This window comes from Lagenorhynchus albirostris, chromosome 15 (assembly GCF_949774975.1).
Source record: "Lagenorhynchus albirostris chromosome 15, mLagAlb1.1, whole genome shotgun sequence".
Classification (NCBI taxonomy): Eukaryota; Metazoa; Chordata; class Mammalia; order Artiodactyla; family Delphinidae; genus Lagenorhynchus; species Lagenorhynchus albirostris.
In genome coordinates, this window is record NC_083109.1 from 8,508,766 (window position 1) to 8,535,522 (window position 26,757).

The 26,757-nt window shown below is 43.1% G+C and overlaps 2 long non-coding RNA genes across 6 annotated transcripts in view; one reads left to right on the top strand and one right to left on the bottom strand.

Moving 5' to 3' along the window:
- LOC132505875 (uncharacterized) overlaps nt 1-26,757 on the bottom strand; it is a 32,885-nt gene that overhangs the window by 1,813 nt on the left and 4,315 nt on the right. The window contains exons 2-5 of the long non-coding RNA XR_009535575.1: nt 17,299-17,390; nt 15,982-16,195; nt 1,025-3,251; nt 691-736 (exon numbers count right to left, since the gene is read on the bottom strand). This is a non-coding gene — a long non-coding RNA (uncharacterized LOC132505875). The remainder of the gene's footprint in view (nt 1-690; nt 737-1,024; nt 3,252-15,981; nt 16,196-17,298; nt 17,391-26,757) is intronic.
- LOC132505874 (uncharacterized) lies at nt 52-10,636 on the top strand. Of its 5 annotated transcripts, none has more exons than XR_009535574.1 (9): nt 52-164; nt 545-623; nt 914-2,114; nt 2,460-2,520; nt 3,222-4,095; nt 4,983-5,093; nt 8,030-8,990; nt 9,551-9,987; nt 10,347-10,636. It is a non-coding gene; the product is annotated as an uncharacterized LOC132505874 (long non-coding RNA). The 5 variants fall into 5 exon arrangements; XR_009535573.1 differs by having other exon boundaries at nt 8,030-8,759; nt 8,865-8,990; nt 9,551-10,636; XR_009535572.1 differs by having other exon boundaries at nt 8,030-8,084; nt 8,332-8,990; nt 9,551-10,636.

The following is a 26,757-nucleotide window of genomic DNA, read 5'->3' on the forward strand; positions in this document are numbered from 1 at the left end:
ACACTCTGTAGTTGTATCACTGGAAAGAAAGACTGGGAGGCCTGAGAAGGTGCCATTTCAGCCTGGATGAGGGAAGGAGGGAATGAGCCATGCAGATAAATGACTGCCAAAAGGACCAGTAAAGGCTCTGAAATGGGAAAGCTGGAAACCAGCAAATCTTGGCAGTAAGTACGTGTACTGACCATTGTACCATTCATTCTGTCCATTTGTCACAGCGTTCAAAACACTTCATTTAAAATTTAAAAAAAAATACTCAAAATGAACACTGATAGCTTCATTATTGTACATACAGGGCTCAGATTATGTGGTTCTGGGCACTGCTTCTCTTGTTCGATATTTAATAAAAAATAGTTGATGTGAACTATACATCCTAGTGAAACAGAGATACATCTTTATTAAGACGTGTTTTAAACTTCTTTAGCCATATCGTCATTCCGATACATTTTTATTATTCTAACAGTATCTCATAAAATGTGTATTACTGTACTACATGCCCATTTCTAGCCACTGAAAATTAAATTAGTGAATATTAATTACTTCACAGTCATAAGGAAAAGGATCCTGAGATGCGTTGTTTCCCGTCTACTCTGAGATGCTTCCCAGCAGGAGGGGCACAACGATAGGTAAGTGAATCCATGAACTACTTGAAATAACAAGAAAAAAAGCTGACAATAACTAGCCTTAGCTCACCATCTAGCTGTATATGCTGGGATGCACTTCCTGCTGTGGTCCCCACCTGTAAAATGAAGGGCAGCTATTACGTTGTCTGAGTCCTTTGATTCCTTCTCTTGCTCTCTCTCTCATATTCTGAGATCTAACTTTATGAATTGATTAAAATAACTGCTTTGTAACCAGTGATTTTCACTGTCGCTGGCTGAACACTAAGCTAATCTTCTCTTCCTCCTTCAAACAGGATTCTGTGGGTGGGTTGCCCTATAACAGTGGTTCTCAACCCGAGGCGATCCGAACGCCCTCCCCACCCCCCTTCTAGGGGACACGTGGCAGCTATAGGAGCCGAGGTTACCTGTCATGACTGTGGGGGGTGCCGCCAGCAACTGGGGTCTAGGCCCAGGAAGCTGGTAGACACCCCACAACGCACAGGACAGCCCCCTGCAACGCAGAATGACCCAGTCCAAATGTCAACAGTGCCGAAAATGAGAATCTCCGGTCTAGAGAAACTGGAAAAGATGGAGAAGGGAGGAAATGAATGGAGGGCACTGCCTACTTATGTCCAGCTGGTATTTTCCCACCTAAGAAACAACACAGCAACTTTGGTCTTTTTTGATGCTGATTCTCCTCTATTGATTACGCTTTATTATTCCTGAAGACTTGGGTGTGTGACTTAAATAACCCCACGTTAGACACAAGCACAACAGAATAAATGAAAACTGGAGGGCAAATTCTAACATGTACCATAACTATAAGAACATTCTTTCTAAGGCTTGAAAAAGTCTTCAGATCCTTGGTTTAATTTAATCGACAATGCGTTCATCTGCATATGGCATTCAGCAGCAAAATAAACTTTTTTTCCTGCGTCTTTTGTTTCCGAATCAATGGGGAACAAAGGATATCCCGGTTCCATTCAGGCAGTTTCAATGATTCTCAAACGTGGGAGTAGTAGTCGAGCCATTTAAAATACAGTGATGAGAAAGCATACTTAGTAACCTTGTAAACATGCTATGAAAGTACAAGGGAACCTTTAAGAAGGATATCCAAATGTCCTTTTTATATAATAGCCCTTTGTACTATGAAATGTTCAGAGGTCCATAAAATGGAATTGAACAGAACAGACTAGAAGAGTGCAATTTCCAAGTTTTCTAGTAATGGTGCTGTTAAAACATTATTTTTGTTTCTTAACACTCAGAAAATTAAGTTTCCTCACCCCAGGATCAGCCCTACTCACAGAAAGGACTTTGGACCCATATTTAACCAACCGTCAGAAGGGATTCAAAAGGAGGCTAATTGAACACTGAGGTTTTTGAAGCTCTCAAACGATGACCCAAGTGTTTTCTTGAAAACAGCAGCAGCTTAGCAGGAAGCAGGAATTAGACAAGAGAATTGATGGAAACCTGCCCTCCAAATGGGAAGAAAAACTTCCAATAACAAACTGTGAGGTTTGAAATCACTGCGTGTTATATATTCATTATTCAAATGGCCACCGCCCTTATTGCCTGGCATTTTCTCCTGCTTCTGAGCTGCCCCAAGAAACGCACTTTAGTAAGAATGATCCCCCCTGTCTGAGGAAAGGGAAACCCCTCTTTGTCTCCCCATTCTGCCCCCCGCTTCTATCTGCATTCTCGCTCTGTTCTAGCTGCATGTTTTGCAATCCCCTCCAGTGTTCCAAAGGCCAATGAAATCAGTCTCCCATAAGGGTACCCAGCCAAGTACACTCACTGCTCAACTGTATTTTTCTCTTTCTTAGCCCTTTCACCCACTGATTTCAAATTTCTCTTTAATAGGCCAGCTATGGCAGACCTCAACCGAGTAAGTGATGAAAAGGCAAGCTAGGAAACCACACAGGTAAGGTTTCTCGAAGAGGAGAGCAGCCCGATGTTTCTCATCTAAATCCTGAGGCCTCACTCCAGCCTACAAAGACAAGTGGCAGGAAACTAACAGCAATAATCAAAATGAGCTCAGCTGGCCTCGAATTGCTTTTAAAAAAGTGTGTGGAGGGGAAGGAATACAGGCACTCTGCCCAGGAGAACCTAGAGAGAAAGAAATCTTCTCTCTTAAAAATCCCTGAAGTTTGCTGCCAGTGATTCAGTACATACCTGACCAAAAAAAGAAAATTTCCTACCCTAACTGGTTTGGCTGTTTCCCGGCTACTACCTAGAGAAGTAAACAGAACCTTATCATCTCAGTTACATCTGATTTGGACTTTTTTTTTTTCAAGTAAATATTTGTAATTTCAATGCAGTTCCATTACTGCCACTGCTGTCTTTGAATTGGACTGACTGACAATACTGTCTTGGATGACGCCGACTCCATAGCAACAAGCCAGGGAAGCCTGTACCTTCCTCCCAGCTGGCCTCCCTGTGGCCACTGGGAGGGCCGGGGGAGTATTTGGTGACTGGGGACCTCGCACTTATCTTAGGTTGTAGCTGAACGGAGAAACGTTCTTCCTTTGCCCTCTGGGCCCCTCAGTCGGTCAGGATTTCTGCTGATCGCTCTGCACCTCTCAATGAATCCAGCACTCTGGGCATTTTTCTCTCTTTATTCAGGAAGTGGCGAGCTGAGCCCTGAGATTCTTTCTGCTCCGATGATATAAACAAATTGCAGAGGAAGTCAAGTCAAACTTTCCCTTGCTGCTTTTGTTCTCCCAACTAGCAATTCAGAAAACAGAGCCAACTTTTTTTCTTTTTGGATGCCTTTGAAAGATTGCTCTTAACTGGAAAGGCAGAAACCCTCTTTTTTTTTTAAACAAAGATACTCAACTTATTTTTTCAAAAAAGAAATGCCCTAGACGGGTTTTTTTTTTTTAAAGGCCGTTTCTGAGACTTTTCAAACCAAATTGCTTCCCTGACATTGCATACTTACCTAATGGTGGTTCTTCCCTTCAAATTTCAACCAAAAGAGCAATAATGAACTTCATGAGGACAATGGCTAAACCTGACTGGAGGCTCCTGGGGCCCTAATTCACAACCAAGGAGAGGCAACAGTCACGATTCAATAAGGGTGCTAGTACAAGGCACACGCCAGACAGAAAGGAGACATCTTATCTGTATAATCTACAGACGCTGCTTGAAAAATCACACATAATTAAGCCCTTCTCACAGTGGAAGCTACTTGAAGCTTTATCACCAGCTTGTAAGATGTCATCTCTGGGCTTCACTGATGGCTCTGAGTGAACATTTCCAAACCAGAGGCATCTGACAATCCGGGTGATGTGTTTACCATGCCTACCTTAGTCATCTAACTAAGAAGCTCTGCACTACATAACTGAAGGAAAGCAGAATGGCGGGGATGGCCCTGCGGTGGCTTCCCACACTGGGTGTTCTGTTACATTAATCCTGGTGCAAGAAATAAGACGTGACAGTCATATGCATATCTATATGCCACGCTTGCCTGTCCTCAACTGGCCCTCCCTGTACACAGGTGGGTAGTCAACTTTCAAAACAGCCTGATTTTCTAGTGAAGCATGTTAGAGTTCAAATACAGGCTCAAGCTACTTACTGCATCTCTGTGTTCCCTTCTTTACTATAGGGATATGTTCTAACATGGCAGTGCTGTTACATGGGTTAAAAATAATAATATATAGAGATATCTCACCCCAGTGTGTGGCATAATAACTACCTACTCTCAAAGGTAGTTGTTAATAAAATTCATAACACTGAGTTCCCCGGGTCAGGAAAAACTAGCATTGGTAGAAGCTGAACATCGTAGTATTTACAAGGTTATTTCTATGTCAGAACATGTTTGTTCAATCATGATCATCCCTGCCCTCCTTATCTACAAACATATATATACTGGAGATATTTATAGACTACTAGGTATATAAAATCATTTATGCAAGTTGTAATTGTGCAATTACTGAATAAACAGTAGATGAAAGGAAAATGTGAGGTTCTGAAAGCTGGCTTTAATTCATGGCTTTCTTTTTTTTTTTGGCTGCGTTGGGTCTTCGTTGCTGCGCGCAGGCTTTCTCTAGTTGCAGCCAGCGGGGGCTACTCTTCGTTGCGGTGCACGGGCTTCTCATTGCGGTGGCTCCTCTTGTTGCGGAGCAGGGCTCTAGGCATGCCGGCTCAGTAGTTGTGGCTCGCGGGCTCTAGAGTGCAGGCTCAGTAGCTGTGGCACACAGGCTTAGTTGCTCTGCAGCATGTGGGATCTTCCCAGACCAGGGCTTGAACCCATGTCCCCTGCATTTGGCAGGCAGATTCCTAACCACTGTGCCACCAGGGAAGCCCTAATTCATGTTTTATCTTATATTCATTAAACTATTTATTTACTTGTCTACACTCTCCTCTCTGTTGATTATCTTCCAGGCACGCATTTCCCTTGAGCAACATCAGATGAGAAAGCAATCGCTTTTCCATTGCAGGGGAAACAGAGAAACAGGAAACCCAGAGGCAACGACTTGCTTGGAGGCCTCCAAGGTATGCACGGCAGTGTTAGAAGCTGTGTGCACCTCCACACCCCATAACTACTTTTAAAGCTTTGATGTAGAAACGTGCAATACCTACAATGCTCCTGAATTTCTGTAAAGCAATAGAGCGATCATGCACTGATGCAACTGCCATACATTTATAGAATTCAACATTGCATTCAACAAACTATGTCAAATACCCACCAAGTGCTGGGCACTAGGATACAAAAAGGAGTAGTCATCAGTGCTGGCTGGCCCCAAATGAAGACTAGACACACACTTAAAGGACCAGAAAAGCAGGGACACCATTACAATCCCTCTTGACTGCCAAAGGAGACAACCAGAAAATTCAGAAAAGCTATTTTTAACATGTACGTGTTTTTGTCTCTTTGAAAAATATAACTTTTCATTTTAGTTTGGATTTTTTTTTTTTTTTTGCGGTACGCGGGCCTCTCACTGTTGTGGCCTCTCCTGTTGCGGAGAACAGGCTCCGGACGCTCAGGCTCAGCGGCCATGGCTCATGGGCCCAGCCGCTCCGCGGCATGTGGGATCTTCCCGGACCGGGGCACGAACCCGTGTCCCCTGCATCGGCAGGTGGACTCTCAACCACTGCGCCACCAGGGGAGCCCTTAGTTTGATTTTTATTTTAGCTTTTATTTGGTTATGGGTCTTGGGATAGCGTGTATTACTGTTCAGGAAATACACCTCTCCCACGCCTGCTTTGGATGGAATATACTTCCCTGACCCACTGATTTGGGCTCAGTCATGTAACTTTGCTGGTAATAGGCTGTTAGCAAGCAGGATGCAAGCAAAGCCTTAGAACGTGTTTACACCGCGGGTCTCACTCTTTTTGCATGTCCAACGGTGCTGTGAGAAGAACATGCCTGTTCATTCAAGGAGGATGAGAGACACCTAGAGCAGACCCTGATGCAACCCACACCTTGAAGCCCAGCCCAGACAGTCTAGATCATCTGAAAACCAGCCAACTTGCAGATGCTTTTGTGAGATTAAATAATTATTGTTTTAAGCCACTGAGCTTTGGGTGATTTGTTACATGACATTAGCATGGCAATAGCTGACTGATGTAGGCCTCATAATACTTATAGGTCTTAATCTGTCCGTGGGCATACCGTGACAGATACTAAATTACCCACCCCCCCCAAAAAAAGTAATTAAAAAAAAATGCTTCAGGGCTTCCCTGGTGGCGCAGTGGTTGAGAGTCCACCTGCTGATGCAGGGGACACGGGTTCGTGCCCCGGTCCAGGAAGATCCCACATGCCGCGGAGCGGCTGGGCCCATGAGCCATGGCCGCTGAGCCTGCACGTCCGGAGCCTGTGCTCCGCAACGGGAGAGGCCACAACAGTGAGAGGCCAACGTACCGCCAAAAAAAAAAAAAAAAAAAAAAAGCTTCAAACACTTGTCTTACTGATTTGTTATGTAAATCAAGGTCAGTTATAGCCTTTCATGGACTAAATGAAACTTGAGGTCCATAATGTTTAAATGAAACAGCATATGGTTAAAAAATAAAAGAGGTATGAGGCACCAGATGAAAGCCTTCATTTCCACAAATGCTTCATTCCAAAAACATTTTTCACTCAAGGAGATACTGGTTGTACTCTTGTGTTCAACCCTGAAGATACAGTACTAAGTATTAATAACTAACCCTTATCAATTGCTTACCAGGTACTGGGTTTCGTTTTTTGGTTTTTTACCAGTATTTTTTTGGAAGTATAATTGATTTACAATGTTGTGTTAGTTTCAGGTGTACAGCAAAGTGATTCAGAAATATATATATACACACACATATATATATATACACACACACATTTTTCAGATTCTTTTCCATTATAGGTTATTACAAGATGTTGAATATAGTTCCCTGTGCTATACAGTAGGTCCTTGTTTATTTTATATATAGTAGTGCGTATCTGTTAATCCCAAACTCCTAATTTATCCTTCTTCCCCTCCCTTTCCCCTTTGGCAACCATAAGATTGTTTTTTTTATGTCTGTGAGTCTATTTCTGTTTCGTAAATAAGTTCATTTATATCATTTTTTTTAGATTTCACATATACGTGATATATGGTATTTGTCTTTCTGACTTACTTCACTTAGTATGATAATCTCTAAGTCCACCACACTGCTGCAAATGGCATTATTTCATTCTTTTTGATAGCTGAATAATCCATTGTGTGTGTGTGTGTGTGTGTGTGTGTGTATATATATATATATATATATATATATGCCACATCTTCTTTATCCATTCATCTGTCAGTGGACACTTTGGTCGCTTCCATGTCTTTGCTATTGCAAATAGTACTGCTATGAACGTTGGGGTGCATTATCTTTTTGAATTAGAGTCATTTTTTCTGATGTATGCCTAGGAGTGAGACTGCTGGATCATATAGTAACTCTATTTTTAGTTTTTTTAAGGAACCCCCAAACTCTTTTCCAGTGGCTGCACCAATTTACATTCTTACCAACAGTGTAGGAGGGTTCCCTTTTCTCCACATCCTCTCTAGCATTTATTATTTGTAGACTTTTTGATGTGGCCATACTGACCGTGTGAGGTGATACCTCACTGTGGCTTTGATTTGCATTTCTCTGATAATTAGCAATGTTAAGCATCTTTTCATGTGCCTGTTGGCCATCGGTATGTCTTCTTTGGAGAAATGTCTATTTAGGTCTTCTGCCCATTTTTTGATTGGGTTGTTTGTTTTGATATTGAGTTGTATGAGCTGTTTGTATATTTTGGAAATTAAGCCCTTGTCGGTCGCATTGTTGGCGAATATATTCTCCCAGCCCGTAGGTTGTCTTTTCCGTTTGTTTATGGCTTCCTTTGCTGCTTCCTTCTTAATGCTTTATCTACAACTTATTTAATCCTCAAAACTGAATGTAGTACTTACTATGTTTACTGTGTAGTTACTATGATTATCCCTATGTTGCAGATGAGAAAATGGAAGCAGCAAGAAGATAAGTGACTTACCCAAGCTTCCACAATTTGTAAGTGACAAAGCTGGGATTCAAACCTAGGCTGTCTGGTTTCAGAGCTCACACTCTTACCCACCCTGGGATGTTGACAGGGAATTTGCAGAGTAAAAGGGGCAGCAACCTTAACGAACAAGTCAAGTCAATAATTACAAACCATGGGCAGGACTATGATTGAAAAGAACAGGAAACAAGGGTTAAGACTAATAGAAACTGGCCTTCCCTGGTGGCACAGTGGTTAAGAATCTGCCTGCCAATGCAGGGGACACCGGTTCAAGCCCTGGTCCAGGAAGATCCCACAAGCCACGGAGCAACAAAGCCCGTGCACCACAACTACTGAGCCTGCGCACTAGAGCCCGCGAGCCACAACTACAGAGCCCACGAGGCACAGCTACTGAAGCCCACGCGCCTAGAGCCCGTGCTCCACAATGAGAGAAGCCACCGCAATAAGAAGCTGGTGCACCGCAACGAAGAGTAGCCCCCGCTCACCACAACTAGAGAAAGCCCGCGTGCAGCAACAAAGACCCAACACAGCCAAAAATTAAAAAAAAAAAAAAAGAATAATAGAACCTGTTTTAGACAGGTTGCCAGAGAAGTCTTCTCTAGGTAGGGGAAATTGCTTGAAGGATGAATATGATCAGACCAAAAATGGCTGAGAGAAGATTGTTCTCCAGAGAGAAGAGCGGACAGGTTAGTCTTGAGTCAGTACACAGACTGGTATATTTTAGGGACTGAAAAATGGCCATTGCTTCAGGAGGCCAAGAAGGTGAGTGTGTCTCTTGCTCATCTCCATAGGACAGGGGTTGGTCAACAGATTTTTTGTAAAGCACCAAATACTAAATACCTTAAGCTTTGTCGGCTCTGTGGGCTCCGTCTCAATTACTCAACTCTGATGCTGCAGCATGAAAGCAGCTGTACACGGTAAGTAAATGGATGAGCATGTCTAAGTTCCAATAGAACTGTATATATGGACACAAATTTAAATTTCAGTGTGACAGTTCCATAAACAGCAAGTATGTGTGTGAAGACACACAGGATAGTCAAATGTGGTGCATTTCTCATATATCAGGGAACTTACATTTGATACACCTTGAGCTTGGAACTCTGGTGAGTTCTCTATCAAAGTATAAGTGATACCAGTAAAACATAATTTTGAATAAAACTAATAACTAGGTTTTTAACTAATAACTGGGTTTTTAAAATCATTCTACTAATCACGATTCTCCAGAAAAACAGAATAGGATATGTAAGTATAGGAAGAGATTATTAGGAAACTGACTCACGCCATTACGGAGGCTGAGAAGTTGCACAATTTTCTGTCTATAATCAGGCAGCCCAGGAGACCCAGGGGTGTAGTTCCAGTCTGAGTCCAAAGGCCTAAGAAACAGGAGCACCTAGGGTAAGAAAATCAATGTCCCCACTCGAGCAGTGAGTCAGGAAGGGCTGAATTCTTCCTTCCTCTGCTTTTTTGTTCTATTCAGGCTCTCAATGGACTGGATGACGCCCACCCACACTGGGGAGGGCGCACTGCTTTACAGAGTCCACTGATTCAAATGCTAATTTCATCAGGAAACACCTTCACAGCCATTCCCAGAAATAACATTTAACCAACATCTGGGCAACCCATGATCCAGTCAAGGTGACACACAAAATTAACCATTACAGTCTGCTGAAGAGGAGCACACGATAATGGTCACCCAGGAAGAAGAAGTATTGGCACTGACAAAGATAACGCAAAAGAAACGCTCCATCGTTACAAACTAGTTAATGGGTGTCATCATTCAAAGAGTATTTGAGATTCATCACTGCCGTGGAAAACTCAAATTGCCTAAAATCTTACAGGTCACATTATAAACAACTGGACAGATGTTTTCCCAAATCTGACACAACAATCCTAAAAATTTACATCACCTAACCAGTAATGTGTTGCAAAGCCAAAAGAAACTTTTCTAAATTGACAACAACAAATTTTGATCAATCCTGATGTTGGAAAGATTAAATCTTCTTTCTAGTAGTCTCTCTAAAGAAAATGATAATCCAAGATCACTGTCATATTAACAGGTAATCCAAGAGCGTGCAGCCAAAATACACAGGAAACGCACATTACAGGGAAAGTCAGGTAGTTAATAAAATATAAAGATGTTATTTGGAGGATTTTGTGATGTCAGTGTTATTTTCAGCTTTAAAAATTGGGTAATTTGTAGTATATTTTAATTCTAAATAAATACTAACTTTTATAACATTTTTCGTAACTTTTCTACATCCTTTCTCTTAAAGCCCCCAAATTTTATAACCTTCAAGGCCTACCAACCTGAAACCAGCTCTGATTAAGCATCTATTATAGGAGCCAGGCATCTCTAGATGCTAGAAATGTAACATTGAATGGAATAGACACTGGTGGTTTTAAAATGTCTACAAGAATCTGAAAAAGAATATATATATGTCTAACTGAATCACTCTGCTCTACACCTGAAACACTGTACACATCAACCGTACTTCAATAAAAAAATTTTTTTAAGTGTAAACACATTGGGGGAAAATATTCTGTGACACTCCCCCTTCAAAAGGCAGAAGCCTCTCCCTCTGAGCTTAGGCTGGACCTCATGACTTGTTTCTAAGGAGTAGAATATTATGCAGGTGACACTGAGCAACACCCAAGCCTAGTCAGAAAACACACTGCGGTTTCCTCCTTGCTCTTTCCCTCTGGAAGGCAACGGCCATGTCCTGAGAATATTCAAGCAGCATTATGGAAAAGTCCACATGGGGAGGAACTGAGGCCTCCAGCCAGCAGCCCTGTGAGCTCCATCTGAGAAGCAGATCCTCCAACTCCAGTCAAGCCTTTAGATGCTGGCGGCCTCGACCAACATCCTGACTATATCGTGACTACTTACAAGAAACCTTGAGCCAGAGCCACCTGTCCAGACAGTTCTCAGTGATTCCTGACCTCAGAAACGGTGTGAGATAAGAAATGTTTGTTATTTTCAGCTGCTGAGTTTTGGGGTAGTTTGTTACACAGCAAGAGATAAATAATACACCACCAAAAGTCCTGTTTTCATGATTCTTACATTCCGATGTTTGTTTAGGGGCAATGAATAAATGTTTTTTGAGGAGACGATGAACGACAGTAAATCAAATAAATGTATCAGATTATTACCCATTCATTTATCAAATATTTACTGAGAAGCACCATACGGTTATCCGTGTTCTAGGCATTAAGCTAGAATAATAAACGAGAAAGACAGAAAACCCTCCCTGCATGGAGCTTCCAGTCTGGTAGAAAACCAGGTTTTTGCCCTGTCTCTGATGCGACGCTCCCTCACTGCAGGACACTGGAATGAAGCCTCCATTTCCCTGTTGCAGTTACATACATTATCTGACATAATCCCCACCACAGCCCCCTCCCCCTCACCCACCTCCATTCTGGAGCCTTCCCTGGTCTCCCTTGCAACTTGGCCATGTGACACAGTTGAGGCCGGTGAAGGAGATCGCTGGGCGTTTTCTGGGCAGGTTTGTTGTCTCAGAAAGGAAAAGATGTCCTTGGTTCTACTTGCCCTCCTTCTCCCTAACTTGTGGGTAAAGCGGGTAGGCACCCTGCAAGCATGAGGAGGGGATCGCAAAGCTCTGACATCCTGGAGCCACTGAACCGTAACAACTTCCTGCTCTGGACCTCCTTTGAAGTGAGGGGAAAAACAACCTAAGTCTCGGTAGGCTTTTTGGTATGGTGGTTGCTACTTACAGCTGAAAGCATTCCCAACTGATTTAATGAAACTGAAGCAGAGAACGTTTAGATAGCCAAGGTCACAAAGCCAGTGGATGGAGAGATCAGAAAGCAAAACCAGATCTGATTGACCTTAAAATCCATACCCTTAATCACGATGTTATACTGTCATTATGGTTCCCTCAAGTAAGCAAAAACGCCAGAGCAAATGTATGTGCTCCAAATAGAGTAACAAGACTGTTTAATGTTGCCTCTGACTCCAGGACACTAAATCCACACGCCGATCTTAACACTTAATTGCAAATTTCTCGGAGGTCATGGAAAGTGCTAAGGAATTCCTTAATATTGATGATGACGCTGAAAATATACTAACCATGTATATATCTTTTAGAAGAGTTAATAAAGATAGATCCTATTCCTTGAGGGTCCCTTCAGCAAAATATTTCTAGGGCACCTACAATGTGCCTCCTAATTTACTCCCATGATCTGTTTCTCTGTCAGACAAATTGAGCCCGTGCTCCTCTTTTAGAGATGAGAAAATTGCAGCTCAGAGAGGTGATAGGAGCAGGGTTAAACAGTTCTGCCATAGCCCAGAGCCTGCATCATTGCAAGTTAGGGGGAGAGTAGTAAAATGTATCCCGTATGAGAGAGCAGAATAAATGATATTGGATATGGCAGCAACTCTGACAGTTTATACATGAATGAATAAAATTTGGGAAATACTCTAGTGGTAGATATTGAAGTGAAATAAAACATGGGTCAATTCCTGCTCTAGCCCCATCTAGCTGTGACATTAGGTAAATCTCCCAATCTCTCTAAGCCTCAGTTTCTTCCTCTGTAAAATGGAGAGAATATTAATACAACCTCACAGAATTGTTCTGAGGACTCAATGGGGCAAAGCTGCTGGGCTCCAGGCAGGCTGTCCAGCTAGCCCTTGACAAATATTAATGGTTATCATTATTTTAATTACTGTCCCATACTTCCTCCCTATATACAAAGGAGACAGTTTTGATCCTTGTATTTCTCCTCGACAATTATGAGCACTCTCAGTACTAGAAGGAATATGCAGTAATCTGAGAGCAAAGGATCTCTGCAAAAGCAATGTCCTGAATTTTGCTAACAACGTTTTCCGTGCCCATGGCACAGAACAAAATGAAGATAGAACACGGTGAGGGTGCCTGGTGGGGAAAACAGGGTTTTGCTGCCCTGGCTTGGAGGTTCTTTTTCTACCCCACTCTATCCCCTACCACCGCTTCCCTTCTTGTCCACATTGATCTAGTTCTCCCTCCACAATCTTGTCCTGCAGTTACATCAGCACTTGTTTTCATTTTAATATAATAGATCCCCGACCTCTCCCCACGAAAGTAGTGTCTTGGTTTACAGGGGAAAGATGCAACACAACTGGGGATGTCCTAATTTCCAAGGCAGTATTCGAACATGGCCCCCTGTATTCATGTCCCTTGGAGTGTAGGCTGGCCTAGTGACTGTCTAGCAAATAGAATACCATAAACATGGGAGGATAGCACTTCGTGATTAGGTTACAGAGGACTGTGACTTCCACCTCTGCCAGCAGACGCTGTCCCCTGCTCAGCTTGTACACTGATGAAGCAAGCTGTCATGTTGGGCAGCTCCACGCAGCAAGGAGCTGAGGGTGGCCTTTGACAGACAGCAAGAAAACACCTGAAGTCCTCAGTCCAACAGCCCTTGAGGGAATGAGTCCTACCAACAGCCACATGAGCTTGGAGGCAGATTCTTCAACTGAGCCTTCAGATGAGACCCTGGCCTAAACTGACACTTTGAATGCAGACTTGTGAGAGACCCAGCTAAGCAGAGTCCAGATTCCAATCCACAGAAACTGTGAGACAGTAAGTGTGCCTTGTTATAAGCTGCCATTTGGCGCAGAGGTGTGTGTGTGTGTGTGTGTGTGTGTGTGTGTGTGTGTGTGTGTGTGTGTGTGTGTGTGTGTGTGTGTGTGTGTGTGTGATTTGTTACACAGCCATAGATAACGAATACGGACCCACCTACTCGATAAACAGGAAGAAGGGAAAGAGCTGGATCAGGATCTAGTATCTCTGGATTCTGGCCACATTCTGCCACCTACTACACGAGTGATCTTAGAAAAGGCATTTCCCTTCCTTGCCTCAATTTCTTCTGTCAAAGGAGAGGGGTGAATTAAGGATTATAATTTTTTGTAGTTTTTCTCCTTAAAAACTAGTGATGTTCTGCCCTGGGTTCACTCTCTCCTTGGCAACAATCAGAATTAGATACAAGCTGTCCTCGTGAAACAGGGGTGGGGTTTTAACTCACCTCAGGCCTCACCTGAACCACTTTAGCCATTTATGTGACCTGCCAGGCACGGTACTAGCAGATGCCAAGCTGGGAAAAGACATACAAGACTTTTCATGGGGGGGACCCATAGGATGGGAACACGAGAAAGAAGCCAGAGGAGGCTGGGAGAAGAGTTAGACCACAACGCTCGCCTAACCCCCGCAGAGGACAAAAGAAGAACGAACAGGTGGGTAGGAGTAGTCTGAGTCTGTGGCACCATTCTAAGAACGTTCTGGCAAAGCCACGTGTTTCCCAGAAACGAGCCTGCTTTAGTACCCCTGTTGCAGGCAGTCACTGGTAAGGAAAAACCTGGGGGAAATGTGGTCTTGGCACAAAGGTGGATTTCAGAGCAGGGCATCCGGACCCTCGGTCAATTACAGGCCCTGCTGCGGGAGACCCGAGAAGCACATTGTCATGGCTTCCACATCCCCTGAGGTTCCTTCTAGTCTAAAAATCCCACCCCATTGTGGGGCCCGCAGGATGCACGTGGCCCACAGGTGCATGTTGACTGGCTCACGGTGTTTAAAATAATTAGCTACAACACCAAAACCTTCATCCACAGAAAAAAATGTTGATACACTGGACATCATCAAAATTTAAAACATTTGCTCTGTGAAAGACACTGTTGAGAAATGAAAAGATGAGCCACACAACAGAAGGAAATGTTGGCCAATCATATATCTGACAAAGGATTCGTATCCAGAATATGTGTTTGAAAACTTTCAAACTACAATAATGATAATAAGAAAACAAACCACCCAATATTTTTAAGTGGGCAAAAGATTTGAACAGGCACAAATAAAATATATACTGATGACAAATAAGCAAATGAAAAAATGTTCAACATCTTTAGTCACCAAAATGAGAGACCACTACAAACCTATTTAGAATAGCTGAATTAAAAAAAAAACAACCATATATCAAGTGCTGGCTTCATAGGACTGTTGTGAGGATTAAATAAAATAATGTGTGTTTGATACTTGGCAAATAATGCATCCCTAATACATGTGTTATTGGAAATTTCAAAAGAAAATTAAGAACCAGAGCTTTGGAAGAGAGGGTTAAAAAGAAGACAGAGGGACTAGAATTTGAATAAAATGTCAATGGATAGGAGTTCACCTCAAAGGAAGTGATTTCCCTTCCTGAAAATTTCAAACACTCCTGGGTCATCTGCCATTTTACAGGACAAAGAGGACGGTGTAAAAATGACATCACATTTCCTAAACATCTGCTGTTCCTCAGGTACTTCACTCGGACTCTCATATTGCTAGGCCCACATTATAGATGTGGCTCAGAGAGGTCAGTGGTTTGCCCAAGACCACACAGCAAATGAATGGCAGAGCCAGAATTCCCAAGACGTTCCTTCTCTCCTCCTTACACAATACTGCCTTCCCAACTAGGAAGTAGGAGCAGCAGCAAGGAGGAGGATGTTGCTCACTCAGGGGAACTTTCTCACTTTAACGTGCTTCCTGCACACATGAAATCCCTCCTCCCATCCCCCCACACCTTCCTGCCATCTGAGGTCCCGCCATTTTTAGTCTTATATTGGGTACCTGCCCCGTCCATGTCCCCCCCAGCCCGTTATATCAGGGTTAGCCAGTGTTATTTAACATGTTTCTCATTTGCATCCCCCCATAAGGAATATTTTTAGACTGTTTTTTGTAATTACCCCATGATATGTTAATACCACATATACACTATACATCTGTTCATGCACTGTGCATATTTCTGTGCTTTATCTATAAAGAGTATGATTTTTGAGAAATCGAGAAACAGTGTGATCCCCTGGAGGGCAGCTCTGTGCCCCTTGGGAACGTGGGTGTCAGGGGGAGCAAACCCAACAGCACAGTATGAAACGGGGCTTACCTGGTGCCCGACACTGTTGTTAAGGGCTTCACATGCATCGACTCATCCAGCCCTCTGCTCAGAGGCAATAGTTTCTGGGTTCCACCCAGAACTGGGAAGCTACGTAACTCTGGGGACCCTTCTGGAAGATGGAACACTTTGCTTTGCTTTCATTTTGCTCATCTCCAATCTCTCTCCATCCTTGTCCACTTCCAGGCTAGAAGCAGAAGTGATTCTAGGAAAGCAAAACCACAGGAGGATGTTGGCTTCTCTTCCAGATGGCAGGCAAGATTACTCCTGATCGTCCCCACTGCCATCTTTTCCCGACTTTTAAAACCTGTTCTGAATTGTTCCTTTAATTTCAGAAGTCTTTCTGAGTCACTGTTTGCAGAGGATTTCGAGTCCAAAAATGTCCTGAAGCCGCCCTTTTCTAGAAATCATGACGACTAACCTTCACAAGCACTGAGCTAAGTTCTTTTCAGGGATTATCAACATTTCATTTTTGCAACAACTGCCATTTTACAGGTGAGAAATGGAGGCTTGGAGAAGTCGGTTAATTTACCCCAGGTTCCATGAGGACATGCGGTGGCCAGCCCGGCTGCAAACCCAGGACAGACTGGCTCCAAGTGTAGGCTGCTAACCGCGATGAGAAGCCACCGCTTAATTTTAGTGTATCACTTCCCTCAAAGTGGAGAGGAAACAGAAGTTGGAGATTTTTCAAAGTGGGAGGGGGTACCTTTGTGCTTTATATAAGTTTACTCTCCCAGCCACAAAAGAATACCCTGGTGCTTAGTAGACTTTTTTTTTTTAATGATGCTTCTGATAACTGATTTGCTACCCAGTCACTTACTTCTTTTAGCAAGAGATTTCTCTCTTCCTACTCAATTACTATATCATAAAGTGACTCCCTCAAGGGAGAAACTTCCCAGTGAAGACAAGGCTGCGAGGGGAAAAGTTCACCATCTTACACTTTGCCACATGTGCCCAGAATCTTCGGACAGATCTGAATAATGAATTGTGTTTTCTACGTTGCTCAAATTCGCTTTTCCACATACCATTCTCTAGTTTGGTTTGCACTGTGTTAACCTTGAATGTCTTCCTGTGTCCTTGGAGAGCTAAGTGAACATTCAGGTTTTTTTTTTCCATAGTAAAAGGAAGAAAAAACTTTATGTCTATAATGATCTATAATGTTTCTATTCTATTATGTACAAAACAACGGGAAATATACCTTCTACTATGTACTTTATACAAATTACCTCTAATCCCTTCAAAAGCTTCCGGTAAATGTCCCAACACCCAGTTTTAGATAAGGAATCTCAGAAAAGGGAAGTAACTGACCTGGGGCACACAACAGGGTGTTGAGAGAAGCAGATTTCAAGCTCCCCTTTCGCTGGTCCCCGGACTCATGTGCTTTGCAATATCACCATTTCCTGCACGTGGCCAGAATATCGGTCAAAACTTTCTCTTTCAGGCACCTTTGAAACTTCCAACAGAAGCCTAAAATTTCCATTTCTAACCCAATAAATCCCCCCCGCCCCGAAAAAAAAATTCTTGACATTCTCAATCCGTCACTTCTTTGGTTCTTAAAACTGGTGGGCAGACTTCCGGTTTCTAGTCCATCATGTAATAAGAAGCTTAGAAGTCACCTCTCCATCATAGAAACAGGCAAAAAGCTGAACAAACTGAAAACAATTAACAGCTCTTCTTAGATCAGTAAAAGAAATGAGGTCACAGGGCAAACCACTGCCCCCAAATCGGGGAGACAGACAGTTGAATACAGAAAATCACCACTTATTGGACCATCAACCTTGGCGGGAGCCAGTACCAGCATAGGGAAACCGGTGCTGAAATTGATGAATTGCTGGAGGCTGCTGTGGACAGGATCTGAGAGTCAAAAACTCCAGGGGTACCCAGTCATGGGGGGGTTCCCCACACTGTTTTACTGGACCAGGTACTCACAGTGAATATCAGAGAAAAGTCCCCTCATTCTTCCAGCAGGGGAGGGGAAAAGGAAGCATTCTGAAATAGGCCAGACCACTCTGTACCTCTTAACAAGGTCTGCCCTCAGGAGAAACTACTTAACCAGGACTTCACCTGCTGGGATTTTATAAGAACTTAACTGATTTAGGAGAAGGAAAATACCTAACTCCAGGCCCCTATAGCTCTCCACGTGGAGGAAGGGAAATACCCGGCTTCAGCCCACTCTAGCCACCTGTCCCACCTTAGGGGGTGAGGAAGACGAACTGAGAAGCATCGGGGGGGTTCACAGTCCAGAGGCACAGTCTCGCTAAAAGACTGAGAGCTAAACACAGGACTACGAAACGCTTCCCCTCCCCTCCCACCTCATCACCACCTTACTAAAAACCTATAGCAGTTCCTGTTACTGGGTACATCATGTCAGGCTATCAGCAAAAAATTATAAGGCATACCAAAGAGCAAAAAACACAGTTTGGAGAGAGAGCAAGCATCAGAACCAGACTCAGATGTGGCAACGATATTGGAATTCTCAGACTGGGAATTTAAAACAACTATGATTAAGATGCTAAGGACTCTACTGGGTAGACAGCATGTAGAAGCAGATGGGCAATGTAAGCAGAGAGTCAGAGAAATTCTAAGAAAGAATGAAAAGGAAATGCTACAGATAAAAAGCACTGTAACAGAAATATTGTCTTTAATTGGTTTACTAGTAGACTGGACACAGCTGAGGAAAGCATCTTTGAGCTTGACAATGTATCAATAGAATCCTCATAAGCCAAGACGCATAGACGACGAAGACTGAAAAAAGAAAAAACAGAATGGAATTTCCAAGGGCTGTGGGAGAACCACAAAAGGTATAACATATGTATAAGGGGAATACCAGAAGGAGAAGAAAGCAAGCAACAGAATATTTGAAGCACTAATAACTGGGAATTTCCCTTAAATGAATGTCAGACACTAAACCACAGATCCAGGAAGCTCAGAGACACCAGGCAGGATAAATGCCTAGGTCTAGGCTATATCTTATTTCTTCATATCGTATAACTACATCTAGGCATATCATATTTAAATGGCAGAAAATCAAAAATAAAGGAAAAACTCATGAAGGAAAGGGAAACTGCCTTACTGATGGGCAAAGATAATGACACCTGACTTGCCAGAAACCAACACACAAAAGGAGTGGAGGGAAATACTTAAAGCATTGAGAGAGAAAAAAACTGACCGACTGAGAATTCTATTCCAGGCAAATTATCCTTCAAAAGTGAAGGAGAAATGAAGATGTTCTGAGACCAAGAAAAACTGAGAAGATCTGCTGCCAGCAGACCAGCCTTCTAAGACATACTAAAAGAAGTTCTTTAGAGAGAAGGAAAAAAAATCAGAAACTCGGATCTACATAAAGAAGAGCAACAGAGAAGGAAAAAGTGAAGGTGGAATAAAAACCTTTATTTTCCTTATTCTTTACTGATCTAACAGATGCAGCTTGTTCAAAATAATAATAGCAACAATGTATTCAGTTATGTATGCCTGCGCGTGCGCGCGCACGTGTGTGTGTGTGTGTGTGTGTGTGTGTGTGTATGCTTATGCCTAAGTGAAGAGAATGACAGCGATGATGCAAGGGATGGTGGACGAATAAGGATTGTTTTTGAAGGTACTGGTGTTACCTGTGAAGTGGTACAGTGGACTTGGATCAATTATAAATGTGAGTAAATGCACATGTACGTAAGTGTATACTGCAAATTCTAGGGCAACCACTCAAAAAAGTAGAAAACACACCCCATAGCCACACAGCCTGGGAGAGCGCCATCCTCAGGTGGAGAAACTGAGCTCCAGACACAGGCTGAACGAGCAGGGCTGGACACAGCGGTGCTCCTTTAAGTTTCTTAGCTGCAAAGAGGTGGTTTTTTTTTTTACTTCCTCACACGGCCAGTCCTGGCACCCGTGGCCTTACTTTCAGTGCAGAGTAGGGCAGCCAACAGTTATAACCTCAGCGGCTTCCTCACCTCTGGGACCTTTTACAAAATGATTGCCGCTTGCTGTTTCCTTACCTACTAGTGTCCATGCCCGCAGCATCTAAAAGCCAGATTTTAAGGATAAAAACCACAGGTGTTTGTCTTGTTCACACCTGTCTCCCATGCCTGACAAAGTGCCTGGCTCAGAGTTTTATGAAAGAGTGAAAAAAAAAGTGGATAAAGGGAAGGAGGGAAGGAAGGGAGGGAGGAAGGAGTTTCTTAGAAACTCTTTCAGCTGAATCTCTTTGGAAAGGTTTCCCATGAAATATAGAGTATGGGTCAGAGTTCTGCTTTTTCACTGCTTCAGTGCTTATAAAATGTGTGTGTGTGTGTGTGTGTGTGTGTGTGTGTGTGTAAACAGTTCAGCCAGAGAAGGATAATGCCATTGATCAAAGGGATGAGGGAGGGGAGGGAGGCTGAGGGGCAGGGGGATGCTAGGACACAGCTACGAGATAAACCGGAAACACTGCAGTCTGCAAAGTTGAAGTCTGGTCAGGGACGGGATAAAATCCAACTGTTCTCACTCATGAAATCAGCCTCTCAGCTGGGCACACGTCGGGTACACATGTTGGTATCTACAGGCCAAAGGGAAGGGCCTGAAAGAGAAGTCTTAGGACAGTACAGATGGGGGAGCAAGCATTGCCCTTGAGCAACAGGACAGGTAAAATCCTCCATCCATCCATCCATCCACTGGATATTCGCTGACTGCCCATTTTCCTTTGTGTCCTTTCTCTGTAAAAATCATGGCCATGCTGCTTCCTGGAGTCCTCCTAGCAAATCCTTAAATCCAGAAGTGGTTTTGGAGACCTCCAACACAGCCTCTCTGAGGATGTGACATTTGAGCCAACCCCTGAATGAAAGAGCCAGGCTTAGGACTATCTGAAAGACAAGTATTTCAAGCAGACAGAATAGCTGGTGCAAAAGCCCCGAGGGCAAAATGAGCTTGGTGGGTTTCAGGAATAAAAAAATTGAGTGTAGTAGGAACACCATGCAGGGTTGGGAGTGGCCGGGGCAGATCGGGTGGAGTTATAAACTGGGGTGTAGAGTCTGAATGTGATTCTAAGTGTGGTGGGAAGATACTGGAGGGCTTCAGAAGGAAATGACTTTGAACAGTGATGGCAGCAGGCAGGGCCAGAGAAAGTGGGGAATATATTCAGTATTTCACTCCTAGAAAAAAATATCTTGCACTCGTAAGTCCAGCCTCATTCCTGCCCCCACCCCCCAGCCCCCAGGTCTAAACTCAGGCTGCAGATTACCAACTAGTAGTTAAGCAGCCATGTCTGGCTGACAAACGCTTTGGTTCCTCCTGTGCCCCACTCCCCAAAATCTGGGCTAACATTTTAAAAATAAAAAAACCTATAAAATTCACCCTTTGGACTTTTAAAATGGGCACATCTGAGTATATTCAGCCCCACAGGGCACCTGCAGCCGGCCATGCACTCAGGCCACCTGGGCCCAGGTCTTCTCTTCCCCACAAGCCCTCCCAGCCGAAGGGCAGCAGGTGTCCTGGTGAGACCCAGTGTCCCAGTGAGACCCAATGTCCCATGACACACGGTGTATTAAGGAGCTCGCTCTTGTTTTGTTTTGTTTTGTTTACACAGCTCACATTAGCCATACTAAGGCTAAACCATAAATAACCTCCATTTTTATAGTTTGAAAAGTGTCGAATATCAACAGTTTCATATGTTCTACCTGGTCCCCAGAGGCCTTTGGGCTTGCGTTTTAGGCAGTTTTAACTTTTTTCAGTTCCTCAAACTGCCGTAAGAGCTCTTGCTTCCAGGTCTTTATAAATGTTGTTCCTCCCCCTTAAACTCCTCATCAGGCTTCACTGGTGATGGGGTTTCCTCCAGGAAATGTCACCTGACCCTTCACTATCTGGGCTGCTGTGCCCCCTGAATTCTCCCAAAGGGCCATCTTCTTCCAACATGGATAATAATAAAAATATCTAACACTTAGAAATATGTTAATGCCAGACACTCTTCTAGTAAGTGTATATACATTAGATATGCATGTCTCTTAACCACAGTTGGCAATGATCCAAGGTCATCTCTTTACAAGAGTATAATGGTGATATACACAGGCACCTTGGAAATATTGCCAATTCAGTTCCAGATCGCTGGAATAAAACAAATATGGCAATAAGTGAGTCATGTGAATTTTTGTTTTCCCAGTGCGTGTAAAAGTTATGCTTACACTGTTAAGCGTGCAATAGCATTATGTCTAAAAAAACAATGCGTATACCCTAATTTAAAAATACGTAAAAAATAAAATACTTCATTGCTTAAAAAAAATGCCAATCATCATCTGAGCCTTCAACAAGTCGTAGTAGTAACGTCAAAGATCACTGGTCACAGATCACTGTAACAAGTATAATAATAAAAAAGTTTGAAATAGTGCAAGGAAGCCTTCCCTGGTGGCACAGTGGTTAAGAATCTGCCTGCCAATGCAGGGGACACGGGTTCAAGACCTGGTCCGGGAAGATCTCACATGCCGTGGAGCAGCTAAGCCCATGCGCCACAGCTACTGAGCCTGCACTCTGGAGTCCGCGAGCCACAGCTACTGAAGCCCGCGCGCCTAGAGCCCGTGCTCCACAACAGAAGCCACCGCAATGAGAAGCCCTCGCACCGCAACGAACAGTAGCCCCCGCTCGCCGAAACTAGAGAAAACCCGTGCGCAGCAATGAAGACCCAATGCTGCCAAAAATAAAAATAAATTTATATTAAAAAAAAATAGCCCAAGGACTACCAAAATGTGACACAGAGACATGAAGTGAGCTGATGCCGTTAGAAAAATGGCAACAACAGACTTGCGCGACACAGGGTTGCCCCAAACCTTCAATTTGTAAAAAACGCAATATCTGTGAAGCACAATAAAGCAAAGTGTAAAAAAAACAAGGTATGCCTGCAGATAATTTTTTTTCTCCCCACCCCACCCGACCTGCCTATAATTTAATCCTTACAACAACACTATGTGGTACATACTTTTATTAGCTCCATTTTACAGATGAGAAAACTAAGGCATAGAGATATACTGTGATCAGCTCAAGCCCATATACTTAGTAAGTGGCAGTGCCAAGGTTTGAACCGTTTTTCCCAGAGCCTGTGCCTTTGCCATGACACTCTCCTGTGTCGTCACTGTAGTGACTGTTTGTCTTTCTCAGCCACTGGACTGAAAGTGCTTCAAAAGCAGGGCCAGTGTCTACACTGCCCTGAGGTGTATGTGCAGTGCCTACTTCCATGGTATCTGGCACAAGGAAGGTGCCTAATGCATTCTTTATTTACTGGACTTGACAGGAGGAAGAGAAGGGAAGGAGGTGTTGCCCAGATATTAAGGGATATATGATGTTTTAAAAAAATGGTATGAGCCACTGCTGATTAGGGAGCTTGAGAACTGATCAAAGGGAGGGAGCACAGAACTAAGAGGAGGGGCAACAGCAGAAACAAGACTCGAATGGGTCCGTTCTGAGGGGTGGGAGGGCGGAAGAGTCACCACAGGATATAGCCTTTGGCTTTTCCCAGCAAAAGTAGGTCAATGGCAGAATAAATGATCACAGTGACTTTCTTACATTTTGATATTCTTAGAGTAGTAGGCAAGAGGGAAATGTTAGGAAGAAGAGAAAACTAGAGGCATTGCAGCATGCTAGATGACATGTAATACACAGACCTTTGGCTAAACAGTGTGGTCATTATAATTTTAATATTCATTTGCTATTTCACTGACTATTTACTATGCACTTAGAATGTGCTTAGTATTTATTTTCTCTAGCGAACAAAGCAAAGCCACTAACCATGTGGAGATTACATCCTAGAGCCATGCTGTCCAACATGGCAGCCACAAGTCACATGTGGCCCTTGAAAGGTGGCCAGTTGGGATTAAGAGGTGCTGGGAGTATAAAATAGACACCAGATTCTGAAGACTTAGTCCAAAAAATGAAAATGAAATCACATTAGCAATCATTTTACACTGATTTGATGCTGAAGTGATAATATTATGGATGTATTAAGTTTAATAAAACATACTGTTGAGATAGGCAGGGACCTGGGACCCTCTACCAGAGTGCTTGCACTTGGGCTAACATCTCTCTGGGCAACAGAATACAAAGAAACTATAAGAGACTAAAATAACTGCAAGAATGGGCATTTGGGGCAATTATGAACAACAGGATACAAAAAGGCCACAAACCAACTGCCATTTCTGTGGTGCTGGGAGCAAAAACAGGGGATTGTGTGTGATCCCTGCATGCAGCACCACTGAGGGGGTGGGCAGACCACCTAAGCTAGCCACCTACCCACCCCACAGACCCGCCCCCCCTCCGTCATTACCCCATTTAAGGACTTAAGCAGCTCCTCTCAGGCAGAGTGCAGAGGCACCTGTTTCTTGTTCTCACTCCCTCGTGCTGTAGCCCGAGCCTCAATAAAGGTTTGCCTGGAATTCTCATCTGGCCTCTTATCAATTTCTATTGATTAAAGAGTCTAAGGGCCTGGGTCGGTAACACTATTATAATTAATTTCACCTATTTCTTTTCACCTTTAGAATGTGTTTCCTAGAACGTTTTTAATGTCCTATGTTGCTTGCACTGGATTTCTGTTGGGTGGCGCTGTTCTAGAGGTTTATAAGCTAGCAGATAAATACGGGTGTTAATAAATAACTGATGAATGCTTTGAAGAAAAGTAAAGCAGGGCAAGAAAACGGAGAGAGATGGGAGGTGAGGGCTCTAGCAGTATTTCATAAAGGTTGTTCTTGGAAGGACATTCTGAGCAAGGAATATTTGATTATCCAAAGAAGTAGATAAATCTTGATTTCTAGAAAAACTGCCTAGAGCCTGTTCTTTCACTGTATTATCAGCCAAAATATTGAATGAATACGCATAGGAAAACTGAGGGAATAAAAACGGTTGAAATATTTTGTGCCTCCTTGTATGAATGACTTCCAGACTTAGGAGCCAGGAATAATGATTTTCTCTTATAAACAGCCAGCAAATAATCAGAGAACAATCTTATTTAGGCACAAGTAGTAAAGATCTTAGAAATAGATTTTCCCTTCCCTGTAGCTATTTGCACTCACATCATCCATTTTTATTTAATTCTGATAAAATAAAACCCATGTCTGATGATGGGTAGGGGGCGGAGGAGAAAACGAGAGTTTCACGTTCCTCAAGGCCTAGTTCGATTCCAAGCAATAATTGGGTTTCCTGTATCTACAGAATAAATGCACAGTCGTGGAAATTCTGTTTCAAGTGGGCAGAGACACTTTTAAAGTCTTCCATATTAAGAGTATTGCTATTACGAGAATAGGGTAATTTAAGCCCCTCTCAAAAGTATGGTATGAAAAGTTAAGCCCAGATTAGAGAGTTCTGCCCAGGGGAAATGAAAATAAACACAAATCGAAGCAGTGCAACTGCTGAAACTATTAAATGTGCTTGAACTTTGATCATCAGAAAGCCCTTAAAACGTCAGGTGTGTACAATCTCAGAGCTATTTATCAGTTCATGGATTCCATTGTCCACAGTTGCCACAGGTTCACTGCATTTTAATTAAACTTGACAATGGACACAATGTTTACTATTAGAACAATGAGACTGTGTACACAACTCAAGAGCTGTGTTTAGTGGGTTCAAATCCAATAAAATAAATTATTGCAAAGTTTTGCTTTCATATTCAGGGAACCCTAGGTATATCGCAGATCATACTGTGTGGTTGACAACAAGCCCCATACACTAAAACCTTGATGTACAACAGATCTCTAAATTGCGGGAATTAGAACTGTGCCTACTGCTTAGGAAAGGGTTCTACTGTATTTGTTTTATTCCTAGATCTTGGCTGTACATGAATCAAAGACTCTGTCTCGTCTCATTCCCCACAAGGAAAAAAAAAAAGAAAGGACAAAGAGTATTTCCTTTATTTTCTAAAATTGCTTCCAGTTTTTCCTAGCGATTCTTAAAAATAGAAGCTTGGCCAGTGGCTTAATGGTCAGCTCCTGAGACTGACTGATACATCTGAGCCATCATTTAGGGAGGCATTATCTAGAAGAGCCCTGGGAAAGAATTCTGTCCTAATCACTAATATGTTATGTTTTTAAAAACTAGGTTCTGGCCAGAGTTCTCAGACACCCTTGAAGAAGAATGATTTGGATTATTATTTCTGTTGACTGGCCCTTCAAAACTTAACAGCAGGGCTTCCCTGGTGGCGCAGTGGTTGAGACTCTGCCTGCCAATGCAGGGGAACGGGTTCGAGCCCTGGTCTGGGAAGGTCCCACATGCCGTGGAGCAACTAGGCCCGTGAGCCACAACTACTGAGCCTGTGCGTCTGGAGCTTGTGCTCTGCAACAAGAGAGGCCGCGACAGTGAGAGGCCCACGCACCGCGATGAAGAGTGGCCCCCGCTCGCCACAACTAGAGAAAGCCCACGCACAGAAACGAAGACCCAACACAGCCAAAAATAAAATAAATAAAAATTTAAAAAAAACTTAACAGCAGCTGGAATGACCAAGTCATCATATACCATGAACGGAGAGCTACGTGTATTTGAGGACATATTCGGAAGAGCAGAGGTTGACTCCTCCTTTCCCCCACCCCACACGCTTGCATACCTCTCATCTCTAACTCACACACGATTCAAGTGCCTGCAGCAGTCCACAGATATTAGCTCTCTGGTGGAAATACCAATACTGGTATAGGAAACCCCAAAGGGCCCAGAAAGCAGCATTCACACAAGAAGGTCGTACCAAAATTTCATTAGAAAGGAAACAGGTCCTTACGACAAAATGAAACAAACTGTTGGAAGATGCCAAGAGGATAGTATTAATGTGCTTAG